Source organism: Parasteatoda tepidariorum, chromosome 8 (assembly GCF_043381705.1).
Source record: "Parasteatoda tepidariorum isolate YZ-2023 chromosome 8, CAS_Ptep_4.0, whole genome shotgun sequence".
Classification (NCBI taxonomy): domain Eukaryota; kingdom Metazoa; phylum Arthropoda; class Arachnida; order Araneae; family Theridiidae; genus Parasteatoda; species Parasteatoda tepidariorum.
This window is the reverse complement of record NC_092211.1, coordinates 73,648,359-73,672,331: the sequence shown is the minus strand read 5'-3', so window position 1 is coordinate 73,672,331 and position 23,973 is coordinate 73,648,359. Positions and strand designations below refer to the sequence as shown.

Here is a 23,973-nt window from a genome sequence, read left to right as displayed (position 1 = left end):
ACCATCGACTAAACCATTTATCAGTTCTTTCCATAAATTGTGATTTAACGAAGGACTTACAATGTAATGAGCAAATAAAGGAATTTGCAGCACAAAAATGCAGAAAGGTTGCTTTATAATTTATATAATAAAACTACACATAACCTGTCAATTTCTTTTGCAATAATGTTGTACAATTGCTGTTTGTATATAAATAAAAATAAATAAATAAATTTTTTTTATTGTCCTACTTTTTTCTACATCACTATAGAAAACAGTTTTTTGACAAAATTGCTATTAGGGCCCCTAAGTAGTTTCAGCCCAGGGCCCCACTAATTCACTATCCGCCCATGTATACAGACATTGATTTATGGAAATATACTCAATATTTTTAGACTGAATAGCAAGGACTTAACAGCTTCATTGATAGCGTGTTAAAAGAAATTATGTTAATCAATTAACTACCTTAAAATGTGAAAAAGGCGCTTTTTCATTCAAAATGCATGTTGGATATGGTTTTAATTTATAAAATACAAAATGCGCAGGAAATAGAGAATTTCTATCGAATGGATTATTTAATTTTATCTCCTTCGAATAAATAAACTCTGCAATAAAATAATAAACAACACATTTATTGGTTTAAAAAAACTCTTTATTTTTATTGCATTTTTAACAAAAAGATATAAAAGCAAGTTGTCCAGGAAAAATTTGTTTCATTTTATTTTATTTAAGTCATTTATATTCAGCAAAAACAAATTTAGCTTCAAAAATTTCAGCTATAGATACAAGACTAAGAAATTTAAACAGCTCTTATCTAGTCATTTCTTTTGTCATTTTATCTTTATTTAGGTAGTTCTCCAAAAAACTAACAATATCATGTCCATATAAAATATCACAAGATCAACTTGAGACAGAAATTTACTATTATTCACTATTACTACTATTTTACTATTACTCATATTATTATTAATTTACCATTACTATTGTTGCATATTATTTTATATACTTTGTAGGAATAATTTTCTAATGCAGTTTCATAACAAATATTTCTTAATATGTAAAATGAACCATTTCCATAAAAATTTTTAAAATGACTATAAAATCATTCTACTGGCGTGTTTGAAACCTTTTCTTAAACTCATTTAATTTATTTAAAAGTTTTACACTTACATTTGAATAATTAAAGCAGTATTTGCATACTTATATTTGAAGGTGTAAAATAATAATTCTTGTATCCGTTATAATTATTTAACTCTTTAAGGTTTATCAATTGTAAATTTGTCCCAAGGTTAGCTGTTATGCCCTTGGCCTAGGGAGTTTTTCATAATTTTAGGGGAAAATATGGAATTTACAGTCTTTTCCTTTAGATTGATTGAGAACTTTGAAGATATGATTCACCCGATGTTCTAATAGTTTTGAAGCTCAAAAGTGAGGTGGGTAAAAAATATTGCCATCATTCTCCAACAGTTTTATTATACTTGAAAATACTTATTTTTAAATAATGCATATTATGATGTGAAGTAATAATGCAAATGTGTGCAAATAATGCACGTAATAATGTGAAGACTGTTAATAGAAAATTTTTAGAGCTTAACATTAGGTCATATACATAAAAATTACCACACGCCTGTAGTAAAAAACAAATGCTGATTTCTTCACAATTTTCAAAACACTCAAGCTTTTATGAATATGCGATTTAAAAACGTGAAATTTTGGAAAATCACCCATCTTATTTTATTATTTAACTGCTTGTTACTTCAGGTATGCATGTTTAATTACTGTAGTAACAAACGCGAATTTAAGCACTCTGAATGTGGCTTAATTACTTTTTCTGTTCAAATATTTTTACATAAATAGATACAAAAAATAATGAGTGCTAAGCTCTAATTTAAAAAGTTCTTCTTTAGAAAGCAACTAAAAGACTTTCAATATTAATTTTACTCGAATTGGAAGTGTCCTGATGACCATAATAACGGGATCTTTTCCTTTAAAGGTATGCATTGTGTTAGGGAAAAGTTCTATTTTAATTCCAGATTAGAGCAATCATTTTTGTCCATCCAGAATCGTGTAATTGGGCTTAAGTATTTGGAATTGGCAGGTATTACATTCTTTTTCCAACCTGAAAAATAATAACAGCATGTCACACATAGTAGAAATTATCAAAAAAAAAAGTCACAGGAGGTCACAATTTCTTCTGCATCGCATGCAATTTACTGTGTATGACAGAGATTTGAAAAGATGGGCTTTGGATCAAGCGTTTAAGAATAATCTTTATGATATCCAAGCCACTACATATTTTACGATGGATTTCATAACTGACCAATGAATTACAAGTCGCAAGTTGACGCATTTAGCAACAGAACTGAATTTATTTTCTCGGATATTTCGTGAGTCAGTGGTACGGAAATTTCAGGGAAACTTAAAATTAATAATTGAGCAGAATGTGTACAACTTTTCTGCCTCCTTAATACAGATTAAAGTGGTTTTCAGTTGAAGATTATATCAAAAAAGAACACAAGATATAAAAAGGAATAGAAACGTTGCAACATAGATTAGTTGTAAAAACGAAAAGATGCACTCTTCTAACAAACAAATAAGCCTAAAGCAGATGGCAAATTGGTACATAATTTACTGATTGTGTTGGATCAGTTGGTCCTAAAGGTAAGACAAATTTGCGTGAAATGTTATACCCAAACATGCAAATTGCATGTTCCCAGTCAAGGAAAAAAACAAAACTTATAAATAGAAACTACTTGCACAAATTAAAAGAGTGCATCGGTGGTAATAAGATATTTTTACTGGAAAGGTACTGAATAGGCATTACATTGGATAGATGGAGAGGTCAAACAGATGAAAACTTATGGATTTCTGAAATGGAATTGAATGTACAAACTGTTAATCTTCCCCCAGGAGAACAGAATACCTTCAGCTATTGAACCTCTACTTCTTTCAAAACTTTGCTGAATAAAATAAACGAAACAGGATATCTATTAACGCAGTCCACTAAAAAAGTAGGCGTAAAAGTAAAAGTTGTAAAAAAGTAGACTAAAAATATACTTGAAATGTGTATTCTGATCAATATCTTCTCCCACCTTTGATGAAATGCACTATTACGCGTTTCAGAATTCACTGATAAGAAATACGGAATTATTTGGATACGTACCATCACAGTTAGTGGTTTTATCTTAATTTGGTATGCATTTTGTTTGTTATTACTATTAACAATTATTTGCCATTACAATATACTTCATGGTATGCAAATTTCTACTCTTACACTTCTTTGAACGTATGACAATTTCATCGCAATTATAGCCAGCGCCTGGACAAGAGATGGATCTTATGAGACAATTCTTTCGCCTTTGCATTTGCCCTTTTTTTTCTTTGCGATTATCTCGAAAACCATTAACTGCTGACGGGTAGTTCCTGAGCATTATTTCTCCCCAATACAAGACCTTTCTAATGGTACCCCCCATATAAAAATACGGAACTGGCACTTAGTGTACTTTTCTTGTTAAACAAAAGAACTTATAAGATAAAATGCTTAGATTTTAAATTTTACTAGCTGTCGGACACCATTTTACCCGCGCAGATGTACCTTGATTTCCATTTTAATTATTTTTAAACAATATACGTGACATTGTCAAAGTTATCTATGTATGAAATTTCAGTAATAATTTAAAATATGTCCGGAGTCCATTAAATTACACGAACCACCATAAGTTCGTAATATTTCAGTATAATAGGCAGCGGAAATATTAAAGTTATTTCCTCCTCTGTCATGAGATAAGATAGAAAACTCATTCCTAAGTCCCTTTCCGAGCTGTAATACTACCTCCTCACTCACCTATATATCCATAACTTGAGTAATATAATGTAACTGCTATCGCTTGAAAAATTCAAGTTTTATCACCCATAATTGACATAACAGCATGCATCGCCATATCTACAGCCATTTTAGATGGGATAAAAAATTAATTCAAATAAATTCTTCGTATCTAAGATTCTATTTCCATAAAAATACAAAGTCTTTCTAAGTAAATGCTTGACGTATAACTAACTATTCAACAAAATTGAATTTATTATTACTTAGGACAACCTACATCTATACATCTATACATAATAATAAAAGCGGCTGTGTGTGTGTGTGTCTGTAATCACAATATATCGCCCCAGAAGCCTCGCCCAGGCACGAAACTCGGCACATAATTGTGTTTTGACACAATGAAGAAGTATTTTTTTTCTTTTTTAAAAATTTGGATTAGTNCAAATTCAAAATAAATATTTGTTTACGTTATTAACGCATGCGCAATGAGAGATACTGTCTGCGTTGAACCGACTGCTCACGCTGAGCTAACAAAAAAGTATTTTTTAGACGTCAGCTCTACGTCAACTTTCCGCTGACGCCCAGATAAGGCGCTAGTTCTAAGAAACCAGGCCTTAAGAAACCAGACCTTTAGGACAAGCGCCTTATCTGGGCGTCAGCGGGACGTCAACGTCACGCTGACGCCAACAAAATACTGGTTTGTTAGCTCAAGACCTGGTTTCTTAGAACTAGCGCCTTATCTGGGCGTCAGCAGAACTGAAGCACTGAATTGGGAACAAAAGTAAGAAATTTTACGTAATAAGAAGTGTTGCTTTCTATGTTTGAAAATCGGACACAGATCAAAATTCTGCAAAACTCGGGTAAAATGTGTTTTGTGTAGCAAAAGGCATTTGGTGTTAATAAAAAAAAGAAACCAGACCTTATGTTAAGGCTTGACGTATAACTAACTATTCAACAAAACTGAATTTATTATTACTTAGGACAACCTACATAACAAATATAAACAAATACTTAACGCATAGTTATTTATGACATATAACTTTACACTAATTAATTATTACTTAAGACAATTGTCTTAAGTAATAATTAAGCTAACATAATTAATTGACAATTTGAACCTAATTAAATGAATTATTGTTACTGACTATAGTATTGCCAATTTCGGAGGAGAAATATCTACATTTTTGGTTCCACATAAAAGAAATAAGTATGTAGGTCAGTGTTTCCCAAAGTGTGGTACACGTACCCCCAGGGGTACGTGAACAGTTCAGCGGGGGTACGAGTTCTTATGTGAAATATCTTGCAACAAACGAAAATTTCACAAAATTTTATTTAAAAATAAGGCTGACCATGAAAATTTACGATAACGTATTTTTCTATTGGCTATTTTTTGCAGAGTTAACAGTTAATAATNTGAAAACCTTCAGCGTGGCGGACAGCTGGCCGCCTTAGGCGGCTAGTAAGAAATATAAGCAAATACTTAACGCATAATTATTTATGACACATAACTTTACACTACTTAATTATTACTTAAGACAATTGTCTTAAGTAATAATTAAGCTGACATAATTAATTGACAATTTGAACCTAACTAAGGGAATTATTGTGATTGACTATAGTGTTGCCAATTTCGGAGGAGAAATATCTGCATTTTTGGTTCCACATAAAAGAAATAAGTATGTAGGTAGGTAATTACTTTTGATAATAAAAAAAGTATTATTTTGACTGTAAACTTAGGTCCCTTACAGTTAAAACAATTTCTCACCAAACCCGTTATGAGCTACACGGAACATCACAAATTACTTTTGGCACATTTTAATATGAAAACCTAAGCTATATTTTACTATGTATATTTAGTAAACTATATTTTACTTTATTTATCTAAAGATACTAAATAACTCATTCATAATTAACATAATTACGTAGGCTTTAGATGCAAAATATCCGTTTCCATTCTATTAAATGTTTAGACTGAAAAATGATTTTAAGATATTTGAAATATATTCTTAAACTTTGATCCATTTTAAATTAAAGTCCTTTACTAGCAGCAAATTATGCTTAAGAATTATCACAGTTGATTAAAATCTGAGAATTGGCTAGAAGTTTAAACGTATTTATGCTTAAAATTGTTTTAACGAAAATATTTCATTGCTTATGAAAGCAAGTTATACATACTTACCACCCGTAATTAAAACAGCAAAAGTTGTGAGTAAAATATTCAGAAGGAATCCAATAAAAGAATACCACATAAATGTCATTTTGTACAGTACAAAGTGATCCCTGAAATACATATTCATTTATTACTATTTTTATTATATTTCTATTGAAACCTAATTATTTAATATTTCACTAATCTATTTTATATAAAACGCTAATACGTATGTATCAATAAAAACGATGATATTTCTTTTCTCGCGTTGGCAACAGTTTTCATTTTTAATGATAGGCTTCGGCGAGCAAGAGCACGTAGTGAGCATCATATGGCTAATCTATATTACATCCGGCGTTCAGTACTATTTCATATTGTTTTACAACACATGGTTTTAGCCCTCTGGTGGGAAAGACTTTAAAACAAAACTTACAACAGTCACTTTTCACAACAACTGAAATTTAGAATAGTGTGATTAAGAAAAATATGTGAACTGTTAGCAATTTCAAATTAATATTGAAATGCACTGGTTAAGAATTTTCTACAGTGAAAAGTTTTCGGAACTTCAGTGTTCAAAAAAGTATACAAAAGCTAGACGTTAAGAACGTATCCAATGAGCGAGTAAAGCGAGCATCGGATTGTAAAGCAATCCGAAATGAACTGCGAAAGCAGTTCCGAGGGTTGGCGAGCGCCAGCGAGCAGGGGGCGAAGCCTCCTAGTATAAGTTTTAAATGATAAGAAGGACAATGCTTTCAGAGTGATAAATGATACATTTAAAAGTCCTCTCACCAAATTTGATTAAGTCAGAATTTTGTTTTTTCTTCTTCTCTTTTTTGCAATTTTTTTAATAAACTTTTAATAATAAAATTATAGTTCGACAATACTTTGGAAAATGTTAGAAATAAGACATTTTGCTTTGTAAGATTGAGAGAAATAGCTCGTTGTACTATAAATTTTCCAGATTTTTTTCTCTCAAAAGTTTAAAACTACGAAATTAAGTAAGAGACTATTAATTTCGAAAAATCGTTTTTATACTGTACATTTTTTTAAAAACCTTTTTTTCGTGAAAACATATCTTAACATATAATATACGAGGACAAAAATATTTTTGAAATTCTGAAATCCGGAAAACATACAGTTCTAAATAGCACTTCTGGAAAATGCTGATTGTAGAATTATATTGACATTATTTTATTAGTAACATATTATTTAAAATTAGAATACTGCTGACTAAAACTTTTCAATTATTATTGGCTGAATATCTTGAGGTTTATATTTTTTAAAAGATAAAACAAGATTTTAGTGATTTTACTCAGAGTAAATATCATTTTTTTTTTAGAAATTGAATAAAAACAATAAAGAGTATGTTTAACTCTTCTCTCTTTCGATATCGTTCTCCGGGTTATATTAATTCAAATGAACTCAATTTTCTTAGCCGTATATAATTCATATTTAGTATACTTTTTTTCAAAAAAATATACATTGAATATATTCTAATAAACTTTATTACCATATTTCAAACCATAGCGTTGTAAGTATTTTTAAAGTTTTTAAGCTGGCAGATTTTTTTTTTGAGTCTAGAGGGAAATTAATTATTGACTACGTCAAAATTCATTTATCAAAAGGTACCTCAAGATAGAATCAAGTTAACGTGTCTTATATACTAGAGAATTGGTATTTAATATTTATAGTGGTAGTTACCCGCATTACTCCCCTTCCAGAATTTTATCTGAGATAGAATTCGATGAATGATTACCACTAGTTGATTTATGCTGTTTATTTATTTATATAAATTTTTGCTCATTATATTTTTTCTTCACAGCATTTCGCTCATTATTTTTTTTTCATCATTTTTTTTCTTGTTTTTATAGCATTTCGCTAATTTAATTTTTTTTCTTCATTTTTTTTTTGTTTATTGAAAGGGAGACTTTATTTACTTCACCGGATTTTTTTCCCCTTTGATCAGTATATTTTTACTCAAATCAACTGCTTAATGTGGATCATCCATCAATATTGGCAAGTTCTTATTACGTTCGGGTCACCAATGAGGGGAAAAAATTATCGACTATGCCAACCTTCAACTATCCAAAGGTATCTCACGATAGAATCAAGTTAACGTGTCTTATATACTAGAGAATTGGCATTTAATATTCATAGTGGTAGTTACGCCACAATAATTAAATAAAAAGCGTTCATGAGTAATGCTTAATAAACAAGAAACAAACACGCGCATTCAATTAATTATCCACAGGTAAACACGGTGGAAGGGAAATCCTTTATTTTATGTCTGATGTTAACCTTTAAGAAGAATATTTAATTCACAAATTTCTGTAAAACATTAGTTTTTGAATTAGCATTTTATAAGATAAAAAATAAAACTTCAAAAATGATTTTTTAATCTAGAACTTTTGTCGTTTTTTATCCGCTACGGTTTAATCCAGAATTAAAGAAAAGTTTCTCGAACCAGTCGTTTGTCAACGCAATTTAAGATTTTAAAACTCCATAATTTGGAGATCACCTGCCTGATGACAACAGTGTGGTAATCATTAAACACAGACCGAATTTATTTCCCAGACGATGTAATATAAATAGATTTGAAGCAGAGTGGACTTCAAGCCGCAACCGGAAGTTAAACCTCAACAATGGCAGCCTAACCATTTTTTTCACAGCTCTTACTCGAAAGTTAACATGAGTTATGTATTTCTAGAAGATTAAAAAAATGTATGTTGTAAATATTGAGCTTTTAAAGCGAATATTTAAACTTACTTTTCAGTATTTCGTGGTGGTAATATTGATGAGGATACATTAAAAATACTTTCAGACACTGTTACATTTCGTGATGAAGGACACATACTATTGCTTAGAGGTAATGTAGGTTGGGCATATCCGGCATATAGAGAGCTTAAAGCTATCCATGTCATTATTATATAAGTCACTACTGCAGCAAAAGAAATACACTGAAATTAAATAAATTCATATAATTCCATGATTATATATTTAAATTTGTTTGAAATTTAATCATTTAACTTTATTCTCATTTCTTAAATTATATGCTATGCAAATTGATTTGAATATGAATGAATACTTAATTTACATTATTTGAAGATTGATTTTTAAAATTAGTTTTACAAGTTTTGATAATTACGTCGATTGAATTGAATTTTGACTTGCTCCGATCTGGGACCCTTAAAGTACACATTGAGTTCTCAAAGAATTGGGTACCAAGAGAACTTTTAGGGTAATGAACTCAGTCTTGTTTTTTCATGTCATGTACATATTAATACTTTTGTAACTTTTTAGATATTTGATATTAGACTTTTTGCCTGGCCTGAAAAGAAATGTTTTAATAACATACTTAGTAATATATATCTATAAATAAGTATAGAAACTATAAATTAGTATAGAAAGACCAAACGCTTAACGAGAATGTGCTGAAAATAACCTTTTGCAAACTTTGAATGGTGAGCATTAAAAACAATGTTTTCTTTACAAGTTGTTTTTAAGTTATTCCTAATATGAAAACAATGATATTGGCACTAGCTAGCAAGATAACTCTTTTTAAAAAATTACATGCACTCAAAATTATAATAGCATGTATGTAATATATCTAATGCACTGTGTGCAATAAATAAATTAATGAAATAAATCATCCAGAATAACTTTTGATCTAATCATAGGATTTTCACTTCACAGTTGGAAATGTCTCAGCAAAATGGTTAAATAGCAATTCTTTTTTAATTTTTATTTCACCATATTAAATAAGAACAGTCAAATAACCATATAAAATATGATTTTCAAATTGTTATGAGTGAGGAAAAAAACTTTAGTGATTTTTTTATTAATACGGAATCCAGAGTTTCATTCGACAACCAATTTCAGTAACAACCAGAATTTTCCTCTCGCTCACAAGGCCTAACTTACGAAATTATTTTGTTCCGGGCGGTTGGGCACATAGTGTAGCTGAGAGGGCTACTCTGTCTATCTCATGACCAGCTAAACAGTGGTTTGAATCTCAGTGTTGATACTCCAATGTTCCTTTCATTCTTCCAATATACGAAGAATTTTCAGTGTCTCGCACTCTTCAATTAGTGACCTTGAACTATAGTATTCGAACCAAGTATACGAAACTATCATTCATGCATAAATGGCGCAACACCCACAGTTACAACAGTTAGTTTTCAGTGCAATGTGTTCATATTAGCAACTGTTCTTTCCATTTTATTCCGGAGATACCTAACTCACCAAATATGAATTCTCTTAAAAGACGCATTCTACATTCTTGCACAAAGAAAGATTTGATTTATTTCTTACTTAACAAAAAAGACTGACAAGTTGCTTTGAAGAACATATACAAACTAATTCTGGAGCTAAGTTGCCAACTCGAAACTAAAATACGGTAGCATTAAAATACATCAACAAATAATAAATCTGGGTTATATAAATGACGTTAGCACAGAACTCTTAAATAACACTAATTAAACACAGTTTTAATTAGTATTGATATCTTACTGATATTCATAATACACTTACATTAAAAATTTGAAACAAAAGTAAGAAATTGCCTACTTTCTAGCATATATAAAATATCGTATATAGAGAATCAATTTGAATGTCAATTAAGAGATAGTCAAGATGGGGATTATCAAACTTCATAATACGTAACAGTTAAAAGAAAGCGACAGCTGTCAATAACTATAAAGTAATAGATGTGGCTTAAAAATATAAACTTTCCCATTAATAGCATATTTTGTTAATCTTAGGGAATAAAACTTACTTTATCACCAGCTTTTCTTGTCAGCATTCCAAACATAAAAACTGCGCAAATAATACCCTGAGGTAAGGTGTTAAATACTTGAGTCAAATGACGAATACTGTTTGCTTGTTGAAAAGCAAAGCTCAAACCAATGCATAGTCCACCATAGATAATAGCTTTTAAATAAAAATTAATTGTAGAAGCAGAAAATGTATTCAAATAAAAAATAAACAAAAAGTATCTATGCTTTTGAGCAGTATATCTATTGATTTAGTTAAGAAATTAACTTTATAAAAGAACATTTTCTGTATTTTCAGATGTTTCTGCTAATAGATTTTTAACATCTTACTGTGAGGACTGTTTCATTAATCTTCAATGAAAACGAACTTTGTGTTCGGTACAATATACTAGTATTATTAATATATTAATTATACTAGTTATTTATAACTGTATTAATACGAGGAGCATCCAGAAAGTAAGTTTCCCGAATTTAAAAAAAGAAAGAATTCACACTTTCAGGAATTTATTTATTGGCAACAAGTACAGCAATGCTTCAGCTATTTTTCAACATAGTCACTACCAGAATTGAGACAGTTGTCGTATCGAGGGATCAACTTTTATATCCCTCTGTCGTAGAACTCAGCAGCCTGTGAATGGAACCAATGTCTTCAGCTCTTCGTCGTTTTCAAAACGCTCACCGGAGGACAGGAATTTCTTGAGGTGCAAGGAAACGTGTAAATCACAGGGAGCAAGATCAGGGCTGTAAGGTGGATGATAAAACAACTCCCAGCCAAATTCCGTCAAAACACCCAATGTGCATCATGCCATATGTGGGCGAGCATTGTCATGGAGGAGCACAACACCTACAGTAAACATTCCACGCGTCTTGTTTTGATTGGCCCGTCCCAATTTCCACAGTGTTTCACAGTAACAGTAGACGTCTGACACGCTGGTTCCATTCACATTCGGCAGAGTTCTACGACAGAGGGATTCAAAAGTTGATCCCCCGATACGACAGGTGTATCAATTCTGGTGGTGGCTATGTTGAAAAATAGCTGAAACATTGCTGTACTTGTTGCCAATAATGTTAAGTAAATATATTCCAGAAAGTGCCATTGCTTTTTTTAAAAAAAAATTTGGGAAACTTACTTTCTGGATGCGCCTCGTATGTTAGTTATACTAGCTAATTACATATAATCTATCACTTCATATACTAGTTAGCTAATAATACAAGGTTTGGAATGGGGTAAATTTAAACAGCATTTACATTGATATTTAATAAACAATTAACATTTACTGGAAAATCGGTACATATATTTGTAAAATTATTTACTATAAACTATATAATTAATTAATTAATTAATTATTTTTTTCCCAAAGTAAGGAATCATATGCATATACTTGAATACCTGCCATTATAAAAGCAGCTTTCAGAGCGAGAACACCATGCAATGTAGGCTCCTAGTCACAACGCCTCGAGTCACGTTCAATTCTGAGCACCAAGAATTAAGTTGAAAAGTACAAGCACCGGGAAGGAGCGCAAGCACCGAGATTAAAACAAGGTGACTGTTCAATTTAATCGCAGTCAACAGCTGCATATGAGCATTCACATCATAACTCATGAGTACTGCCCTCTGGCTAAAAGTTAATCGCAATGCACCAAAATTCACTTAAATACGTTCAATCGCATTCAGAATTTATTTAAATAGATTATTTTCTACTCGTAAATAGATTATTTCTACTCGTATAATATTAATGAAGTCTTGAGATACTTACACACAATTTTTGCGAGTAAAATGATTTTCGAATCAGAAATGTTGCTTTTTCCGAAGATTGGTATTAGATAATCTATGACTGTAACGGTTGAGGCAGAGTTTAGGCACGAGGAAATAGTACTCAGGGAAGCACTGAAGATACCAGCTATGCATAGACCTGTCAATCCCGGATAAGAACTAAATCTTGTTACAATGTAAGCCGGGACAATCTAGAAAAGAGATTAAAGTACAAGCAAAAGTATGCACCTTTTACTCTTACTTTTGTTACGAGCAGCGAGATTAAAAGTATAGTCATGTATGAACAAGAAACCAGGCGGAACACTTACTGTGAACACTTACCGGAACACTTACAGTTTGTGAAAAGAGATGCTGAATTCCTTCTATGATATCGTTTAACTTCGCCCCATATTAAAGTAGTAAATTTGTATGATGTTGTATTTTAACACACAGCAAATTTTCGTGTGGCATTGAAAGCATATTCAGAAAAAAAAATCCCGTCTACTAAAATAAAAATAATCGATGGTTGTTGATATGACTTACTTTACTTAATTCTCTTCACGCCATATGGCGCATAAAGCCACAAGTTTGGCGTTCTGTCCTTACCGGTCAAGAGTAGCTTCTCTTGCACTTTCCTGAGTCGGTTCTATCCAACACCTCCAAGAAAAGAATAGGCCTCTGCACGGGTTACCATAAATATTCTTTAGTAGTCCAAACGTAATGACATATTTCGTATTTTCAACCACTGCGCAGCTTAGTACCCCGAACGTAATGACATCTTTCTTATTTTTCATCAACTGCGCAGTTAACTTCGTCACATCGGACTACTAAATTGATCCGCGCTGAGACCTTCCTACTTCTAGGAGGTGTTGTTCTATCCCAGGATGTTTCTTTTCTTTGTTATGATTTGTCAGCAGGTTAACTTCAGCTAGCCTCCTATCAATTTTTTTGAAGTTGAAATTGATATTTAGTGTGTAATATTTTTAATATATTTTTGAATAAAAGAAAATTGTCAGGTATATTTAAGTTGACCAGTTTTTTTTGAAATTTGAAATTGAATTTACTAGTGACAATTTATAAATAACAAAACAAAATAAGTGGATTTATTAATGCAATCACATTAAACAATTTATAAATGATTTTTTTAATGCTAAGAAGTAAAATTGTTTAACAATAGTACTGTGAAAAATAATAGTGTTTTGATTTCTTTTGAATGTTAGGTTAATATAAGAACATTCGCTGTCTTATAGGTCTCGCCTAAAAGTCTCTCCCCTACCTGAATGATTGATGAAGTGGGCGGAGGAGCTCTATTGAAAAACCGCTCCTGTTCCCGTAGATCATTACTCGCCAAATCTTTATGATGCCAACGACGATAAAAGGTCCCAAATGGAAAACTGATTTACCTCGGTTTTGAAAGCCATAGTTGATTAATTCTTCCTTTAGTGGGAGAGTGAAACTTGCGGAATTTTTCGGATGCACAAGGGATTTTTAGGGATTTGAGTTAAAACATTACACGACATTTCCGAGTTTTTTGTCATGGGTACCGTTCAAATGACGAGGGGGATGCTAACTTTTTGAAGATTATCTATGCATATCGTGTGTCTTCGTACATTTTTTATACTTAAATTTAAAGGGCATACTGCATTGCATTATCCGATTGAAACTGCTGGGAATAATCAAACTGTAGCATTTGCTTTTATATTTATTTTCTTTTGAAACCTCAAAATGATAGTAAAAAAAAATCAGTATACCACAATGATAGTTATTTATGGAATTCAAGTGAAGATGCTACCGTTCATAAAAGGTACTTTATGAATAGTAACATAATATTACCATAAAAGATGCTTTATGATTAAAATTTTCTTACTTTGTTACATTCAAAAAACTCATTAACATTAAAAGACTCTCGATTAAAAAATTTTTTTTTCAAAATAATAGAAAAAAGATTAAGAAAAAAAGATATTCGTGGCACTTCAGTTTTATAAAGCAATGCTTTCAATTTTTTTTTCTTTTTTTTAAAAGAATGCTTTTGTTGCTGTTGATTCATTTGTCGTCGTTGTGAAATGTAGGCGAAAAATTACAAAGGTAGCATATTAATAATCTTTTGGCGTAGATTAGAGACTGGTGTCCGTTTTAAAAAAAAAAAATTCTGATGCTCTAATTATTAACAAAGATATATTTAGGTATTTTTTAATTATAAAAAAACACTAGAATAGTTACTAAAAATTCGTTTAGATTATCAGGAAATAACTTGTGAATTTTTTTAAAAGCGTTATTCGAAAGTTTTTTTATTTTTTCTAAAATTGTATTAATAATTCTTACTCAAAAGTGTATCAACATTTAATTTTGTAATTTCAATAATGAATAATTGCTTTTCTTAATTTAAATCTAAATAAGTGCACATTTGAAGATTGTTTGGAAGCGTCATGTTTAGAAAATTTTAATTTTAACGCAGGAAAAACAACGGTGTTTCATGTTGTATTTCGTAATCATAAGTTATTAAAATGCTAAACGTAATATTTTCACTTATTTTGACTTAAATTATTCTAAAATAATGAGAAAAATATAAAAATTCCAGTTAAAAAATTAACGATTTAAAATATTGTAGTGTAAAATAAGTGAAAGAGTAAGAGTGAATCAGTACAGGAATAAAAAGTATTAAAAATTAACAAAACAAAAAAAATTTCCTTTATGAGCACCTGTTATATTGGGTATGGGTTGATAAGGAGTTGAATTTGCAGTTTTGTTTGTAAAAGAGGGGAGAGATAACACCACTATCTTTATCACATTTTAAGGTTGGCTCCAAGATTTACATGCAAACAAAATGGCTCAGTTTGAGTATGTCGAATCAATTCGAGGTGGTGAATTAGTTTTATTTAATGAATTTTTATGTAGAATAAGGATGAAACACAGAACGAAAATCTATTATAAGTGTATTTCAGATGATTGCAAAGCTTCCTTAATTCTAGAAAATGATCATATAATGCGTCATAAAGCTCAGCAAACCCATGCGCGTGATAAGGCGCATGTACTGGTTTATCAAAACTGTACAACTGTACTGGTTTATCAAAAGTTGTATAGCATGCAATTATTTTTTAAAAAAAATACCTATTTCAAGCAATGTCAGCATCTTTGTTTTTTCATTTGTTATTACATTTTGCTAATGCTCTTTTGTATCGCCATTTTGTTTTCTTTGCTGCTCGTCCAGATACTTTATCCTCTTTTAATAGTTCTGATTGTTCCACGCAGTTAAACTTTGTCTGCAGTAATTACTTCCTTATAAATACCAGTTTTTTTGGATTCATTAAATTAAAAAGTTCTTTCAGATGTTCTGAATACCCGCCCGTGAATATTCCCCAATAGGCCATTATTTTTTTAATCGTTTAATAAAAGTCGTCAAGTCAAATTTACCAAATATTCTAAACTTAAAGGGGAAAAAAATTGATCCTATGTGAAATGGAATTAATAGTAGTTTACATATTCTTCAGATTATTGATTATACAAGTCAATCAATTAAAAATTCAAAAATTGAAACAAATTACAGTTTGTGCATACATTCAAGACTATTTTTAATGCTTACGAACCTTTACGAATATTTTGTGCATTCGAATATTTTGTGCATTAGAATAATCTCTAAATATCTCTCAATAGATAAAAATAAAATTTTAAAAAAAATTAGAAATTATTAATTTTTGAGGTCTTTTAAGCCCTTAGGATGGACACTTTGTCAGTGATCATTTGATTATAGTCTATCAAAAATAATTTAATGTGAGTTTAAAATATTCTTAGAGATAAGAATGATTTACTGTGGATTATTGATAGACGCTCTACTTCCACATGTTTGTGCGAGTAATTATTCAACATAGAATACAACTATTGAGTAACAATAATACATACTGCCCTACAATGATAGGCGAGACACTTTCAGATTTTGACATTTTTATTATTTTCGCAAGAAATACTAAGATTATTTTATAACTTTAGAGATACTTAGGTCATTCGCAGGGTTTAATTTAGCAATAACAATTTAGTCGTCCAAGGGCCATCCTTAGTATTCATTTAATTGTCATTAAATTTAAGATGGTAGACAAATTTAAAAAAAATTGAACTTTACAATTGTATATTTTTTTATAGTACACATGAAAAATCAACAAAATAATATTAATAGAATTAGTAGTATAATATCAATAGAATTATCACTCAAGTAACGCAAACTCAGTTCTTAAAGACCTTTCACAAAAAAATTAGTTCTGAAATTAAGGGTTTCATTGTCTTCTGAGTTGGCTTCCATGATTAAATAGCAATCATATGGTATATCTTTTCCCTAATCTACATGATGATTAGTTTGGAGTGGAGACGTGATTTTCATTACTTTTTAAAGAATGCATTAAATTCTTAATCACCTGTTTAATATATAATAAATATATAAAAATGTTAAATGGATGAAAATGTTAAATATATAAAAACATTTCTAAAATGAATCCGCGCATGCATAGTCTGAAAAAATACTTTAAAACCCCATATCTTCAGAAATTTTTAACAATTTTTTATATAAACTTAAAAATAGCAATTTCAATAGTGATTGAAAATGGTTCCGAAAATTTCGTTGATTATCTGCGGAGTTATAGCCCAAAAAGTTGCAAGAAAAAAATTACTATTTTATTAAAATTTTAAGTATGGAGGGGTTTGCAAATAACAACCAAAGTTATCAATGCAAATTAAAATCTTTTATTTCATCTATCCATCATCAATCTTTTTTTAATCTTTCATTCAAATTAATTGCTTTATTTTTTGGCATAGGGTGTTCAAAAATACTTGTTTTCGTTTGTAATTCATTGCTGTTCTTTGAAAGCTTTGAAACATTTTTTTTAAGTATGAGAAATTTCATGACCTAAACACGACTAAAGTATTTCTTGAGAAATAATTCTAATTGGATTTAAACTACTTTCTTTTAATTCTGCTATTCAAACTTTTTTCAATGTCTCCTACCACATAAATTATTGGTCCAGTTTTTATTAGATTTTTCCATGATTCAATGTTATTTTGTGACATCTAATGAAAACTAAAAGTTCAACTTTACTTTTAAAAAAATTTTAAAAATGTAGTTTACAGGCGTTGTTTATTGGGATATTCTATGTGTAAAAAAAGTTTTATGTACTTTTTTTTTCTTTTTGTATAAAATATAATTTCATTTAAATTTAAAAAATTTTTTGGATTGAGCAAATTGATTTACATTCCTTCATTTCGTATGACAAAAACCAACTAACTATATTTAATTTATTTTAGTAAAAGGTGATTTTTCTGAAAGCTAATAAATTGTCGAAAAATTTATTTGCGAAAAAGAACAACTAAGTTTTAAAAAGAAAAGCTTCAGGATCAAGATTTTTGAAAAAGTAAGAAAAAAACTTTGGATTTGGGAAAAAAGGAGAGTTAATTATAAAACCGCATTTAACAATGTTGTGCTTAATAATAATAAATAAAATTGCCGTGAAAATATTTTGTTAATACCATTAAAGACTATTGAATGATTTCTCAGTTCTGTACTGAACATGAATTTAATTTAGTTCTTTAGCTCGCAAGTCTGTATCACGGCTTGAATATCAATACATAGAAATAGTTTCAATCATTATCCCATAAAATCTTGAAAAAAATTAATATTTCTAATTATGTTTTTACGGTGCAGTTACTATATTATGTTGAATTCTTATATGTGTTGCATTTTCAAACCTCAGTCATACAGACGATAAATTTTATGGTTTAATATTATTAATCATAATAATAACATTATGATCGATTTCATTAAATTTAATTGACGTAATGTCTGTACTCAATGAAAAATTAGATTTGAACTACAATTAAAAAAATTCTTAAAGATTTCAAATATTTCGTTAATGCGATTGTTTATAACGATTTCCAATGTTAAGAAAAAATGTTCTGATAATTGAAATTTCATTTAATTTTATAGTTTATTTAAAATTGCCGAAACACTACATAAATCTATTTCAATTCGCTAGACAAGATAAGCTATTCATGAAATGGTGGTAAGTCAAGGTACAGCTCTTTCGCTTCTTTCATTCTTAGAAAATTTTCCCTCTGATAGCTAAGACTTTTCCCTCTCATGACTAAGACTTCTATCTCACTCTTGCGAAGAGGAAAAATCCTTCTTCATACCAGGAAAAATAGTAACCTTGTTATAAGAAAAGCGCCAAGAGAAAATAGCTATATCATGCCAAGAGAGTATTAAGCCAAGTCCGTTCTAGGGGGACTTTTTGACGCACCTGAAAGCAACTATCCTTATCTTGACAGCTGAAGTTTGGGCGAGGTCTATAATGAACCGAACATTCTTCGCAGGATTCTGGGATAGCCTGGCTGGTATGCGGGAGAGGTTGTAAGATCGATTCCCACCTGCCGGTCGTGGCTGGTGCAAATAAAATCTGTCTAGGTCACAAAGTTCTCCCAATTCACATAACAAATCAATACCTCTGGGAGATGGTGGAAATTGATTGTGCTCTGGTTCAGGTCAATATTACGATCTGCGGATGGATTGTGTATGAATGCGTATCCTCACTGTAAAACAGGATGTGACGTATGTATCCTGTATTCCGGATCATCCTCAGGGATGTTTTCCAGAATGTCGCCTTTAGCCCACTGTGCAGCTCTAGTGCGACGGAAATAAAAGTTCCATACCGTACTTTTCATCTCAGTACTGACGCGCTTTTGTCTAAGCCTCTGCTCTAAGAGCCTCCCCACAGCTCCAGAATTGAAATGAATGCAAATCTTTTTTAAACTTACTTATTTTATTTCAAAAAAATAATTGATAGTAATATTTACTATAATGACGTATTGGTATTTACAGACAAAAAAATTAATAATATAAAAATAAGTGCAAACCACTTTTGCACTGTTGTGAAAATACTTGCAAATACCCTCAAAATTGAGCTGGTGACTTCTTATTGAAATGTTTTAACGACAAAATATGATGAATCTCAATACGTTAAAATGTTAATAAATAATTAGCTAAACACCCTGAAATGATATAGAAAAAATTTGGTGCACAGGACGAGTTATCTCGTCCCTAGTGCCCAACGAATATGCCTGGAAGACAAGTTATTTCATCCGTCACGACGATGATTTATAAATAAAATATAAATTGTACGTATTATAATTTGTTCGTAGCAGATTAAAAGTTTCACAGACATTTAAACCCTTTAGTATACATATCCTGGAAAATATTAAATGATCAATTAGATATTTTTTTAAGCACAGTATGTGCAAGAAAATGAATATTTTACCATAATTGAAAATTTTTAAATTTAAGGATAGTTTAATTCAAAAATGGATCGCGTAGTCCAAAAGAACATAATTTAACTTCAAGTTAAAAAAAAGAATTATTTCGATATATATTATTATAATAATATATTATTATAGTCTATAGTATTTCTATAAGTATATTATTATAGTACAAAAAAGAATTATTAATTTTATTTATTTTAAATGTCTCATTTTTTATTTGTTATTTTAATACAATTTTACTATATTATATTGCTATGTATAATAACAGTTTAAATAGTCATGAAAGCATTACATTGATTTTTTTAATTTACTTTCTACATTTGTTACTTACTTGATCATATTTTGTTAATCCTGTTCGATTGGATCACAATTATAATAAACACCATATAACACAAGTCCTAAGAAACAGCATGTTGTGTACATGAGACACACTGGGAAACTACTCATTCGAAGTGTTCTATAAATATTTAATGACATATTTTTATAAAATATTCTGCATTTTATTTTAAAATTTAAATGTTGAAATGGAAAAAGTATAAATGGGAAAAAATACCATTGAAAAATAAATTAGCTGTTATTTGAAAAGAATATTCAAAGAAAGTTTCATGAAAAGAGATTTGAATTACTAAAATTGTTTAAATTTCCAGATTCTAAGTTAGGCACTCATACAGTTTAGACGTTTGAATCTTGAACAAAATAGCACACATTGTAGAAGTTTCTCGTTAAAATCAGTACGCATGTTTTTAGATGTGTAATAAAGGTGATTATATTTAAATTTTTGAATCTCTGTCAACTGTATAATAATAACATTGTAACGTTATAATGTACTATTTCTATCCACCTCTGCGCTGTTAAGCCTAATTCGAATTCGTCTTGGTATTCTTTCTGGGCAATGTGTATTTTTACTTTACGAACTAATTCTATCTTCTGAAGTAATGTTCGAAGGCCTCCTAAACTAAATATTCTAATTTTAAACTGTTTCATAAAAATAATTTTACTGACTAATATCTGTATAATATTTTACTGTTACTATAAATTTCAGTGTTATTTAATGACAAAAATATTAGCAGCTACTTGACGCTAAGTAGGGTAAAAGATAATTCTTAGTGTAACACTAGGAACTATCCTTGGTTCTTAGTGAAATAAACCTAGTGTTATGTAATGTGTTTAACTTCATTACTTTGGTGTAAAGAAGTTGCCACTGTTTTTGGTACTAAGAAACTCAAAAAGGTTTTATAGAGTGAAATGATAAAATAGCTGGTAGACAATTACAGCTTTTGTTGTTAAATATGTAATGAAATATAAATTTAATATTATCTTATCACGATGAAATCGTTCCTTTTTATGTTTGAATGTTTTTCTTTACTAAAAGTGAGAATCGTAGAATGCACGATTTTTTACTCACAATTTGTTTAGATTAAATTGTCATAATTTTAAATGGCGGTAAGCTATGTTTGGTGATAGAAGGATAATTAATTCTACTATTAGTTGCCGGAAAGCTATTAAAACATGCGTAAACTCTATGTACTACGTTTTTCGAGATCAGAACGAGACGCATTTTTCAAGATCAGGAAAGAATTTTTGTTCAAAAATATTACAATTACCATGTTGACTGTAACATGTTCCTAGCTATTACGCTGCCATCTAGTGGATATTCTGAAAATATGAAAAGTACATACTTGGAAACAATAAATTATTAATTTTGGCAATTTTGGTACGCAACGTGACGTATTCTTTGGTTACTAAAAAACGAGAAAAAGAAACTCAATGCAGTAAATATGATTTTGATGCGAGGTCTGAAAGCTCTCTATCTGTAGGATAATTTCGAACTGTTTATCCAAGCTCTGTAATTATGATAGAAACAGGAACTCAAGAACTAATGCATTTGTAATTCAGTATCAATTCGAATTGGCATTTAATAGCTATTTCGGAAACCTATAAAAATATATCAATATGATCCACACACACAATGTTTTTGGACCGTTATATACATACGATTTTGCTCGTTTAATGGTACTGAGACTGAGTAATCTTTGTACTTCAACTTGGTTTGTTCCAAAAAAAGACACTCCTGTCAATATTCCTTGAGTTGCGCATGCCCAAAATCCATACCTCCTAGTTATATCTGGCATGAACCTGTAATGTTACAAAAGTAAGACAATGTCGCATGCGATGAGCGTGCTAAATATGAAAATATTCTTACTCGAATAAGTCCAGTCTTTTACCAATTGAAGCTTTTTGAAAGAGTTCAAAAATACCACCTGCATCACAGATGCCTGCTATGCATATTGCTAACAAACAATTTATCATTAAAATAGCTTGGAAACAATCCGTCCACAAAACAGCTTTAAGTCCACCCTAAATATTAAAATTATTATATAGATATTAGGTATTGTGTAAGAAAGCAGTGATTTTCCACAAAATAGCCTTGGTGTTAGAAGGATTAAAAATTAGTATGGTGCTGTTGTCAGATTATTTGCGAAATGTTTTTCTTCAATATAAAAATATCCTTGAAACCCAGGAATATCAGCAACCCAGAAATTTCAGTTCTTTAAGTTAAAAAGTACTATGAAACTAACTAAGAGAGAAGAATTGAAATACCCTTCAAGTACGAAACTATAAATATAGATAAGGGCAATAAAGATATTTTATTTATCCATATTTGCATTTTGTGAAATTTAATAATTATTCATCGATTGTATTGAATGCGTGACTGTGCAATAAATATAAAGTATTCCCGCATAAGTCCGCTGAGAGTCAGGGAGGACATGGAAGTTCCGAAGTTTCTAGACCAACGACAAGATTGTTAACGATTTCAGAATTACACACAGACAACGTTTACTTCCCAGACAAACTGTCTCCAAACGATCTGAAATAGTGTGGGCTTTAAGCCGCCTCTAGGGATAAATCCCTTGTCCTTGAGAACAATAAGTTCCTTTTTTCTATAGATTAGTAATAGTTTGATATAAAAAATAATTGCGGTAAGTTTTGTCATGATAAATTTAAATAAGTAAATTAAGATTGTAAATAATAATTTCTATTTAATATAATAAAATTAAAAAAAACGTTACAGAAAAAACAAGTTATAAAATTTAATATTTCTGAAAATTATGAATCAATTTAGAAACCAGTCTCACCAAGGAACAATAAAAAGCACAAATAGCTCCCAAGGACACAATGGACACTTCAAAAGACAAATCAGTGGTAGCACTTAAGGCCAAAACTGCTCCATAAAGCGATATGGACATGTAGAAAACCTAAAAAAGATCTTAAATTAAAAATTATCTCTCTTTTTTTTTTCGTTTTGATGCAATACAAATATTCATTCTTACCATCTGCAGAAGAAACATTACAGACACCAGATATCTAATGATTCGTCCATATCGCATTTCAAGGTACTGAAAAATAAATTTTTACAATTATCAAAAGAAAAAATTGTAAATGTCTTTTTTATTGTACTTTTTAATTATTTGTATTTTGTACTTGTATTTTGGCTTTATATTAAGTATTTGTATTTTTGCTACATATTTTTTTAAGCTTTATATTTAGTTTTTATTTTTATTTGGCATTGTAATTAGATCATGTAGATCACCGCTAATCAGGCTCGCTCCCGGGGATGTGGTGAGCTGGTATGGTATCCAGATGTGGACTGAACGGGTAAGGGTTTTGCAAACCTAGGTACGTGTCCACGTCTGGAGGAAAGAAAAAAATAAAGTTCATGTAAATCAATAAAATTACAATTTCAAAAGAAATTTCATTAAAATTGTAAAAAAATAAATAAATCGATGGAAAAAAACAGAAAAAAGTTTTATTCCAGGAAAAAATTAATATATTTATAATCTGCTAAGTTAAACCGTATTATTGTATTTTTTGAACTACACTGGTTATCATAAATTAAGGAAAATTCACAAAAATCGCGATAACTCAAGAAATTACACATGGAATTTTATGAAACTTACCCACAATATACAACACATAGTAAGGTATTAAACAACATAAAAAGAAATTATCAGACATTAATAGTAGTATAGAAATTAGCACATGTATAAAATAAACAAATTGGAAGTATCGGTTTGCAATAGAAAAAGTACCTTTAATATGGAATATGATTGCCTCTAGAAGCAATACAGCACAAACAGCGATGTGTGATGCTTTCAATTATGCGGTCTATCAGTTCAATAGGAAGTGAGAGCCATTGCTCTTG

General features: G+C 30.0%; 1 pseudogene; it reads right to left on the bottom strand.

Annotated features, from left to right (window-relative positions):
* Positions 1 to 680: 680 nt before the first annotated feature.
* LOC122271804 (putative sodium-dependent multivitamin transporter) overlaps positions 681 to 23,973 on the bottom strand; it is a 26,746-nt pseudogene continuing 3,453 nt past the window's right edge.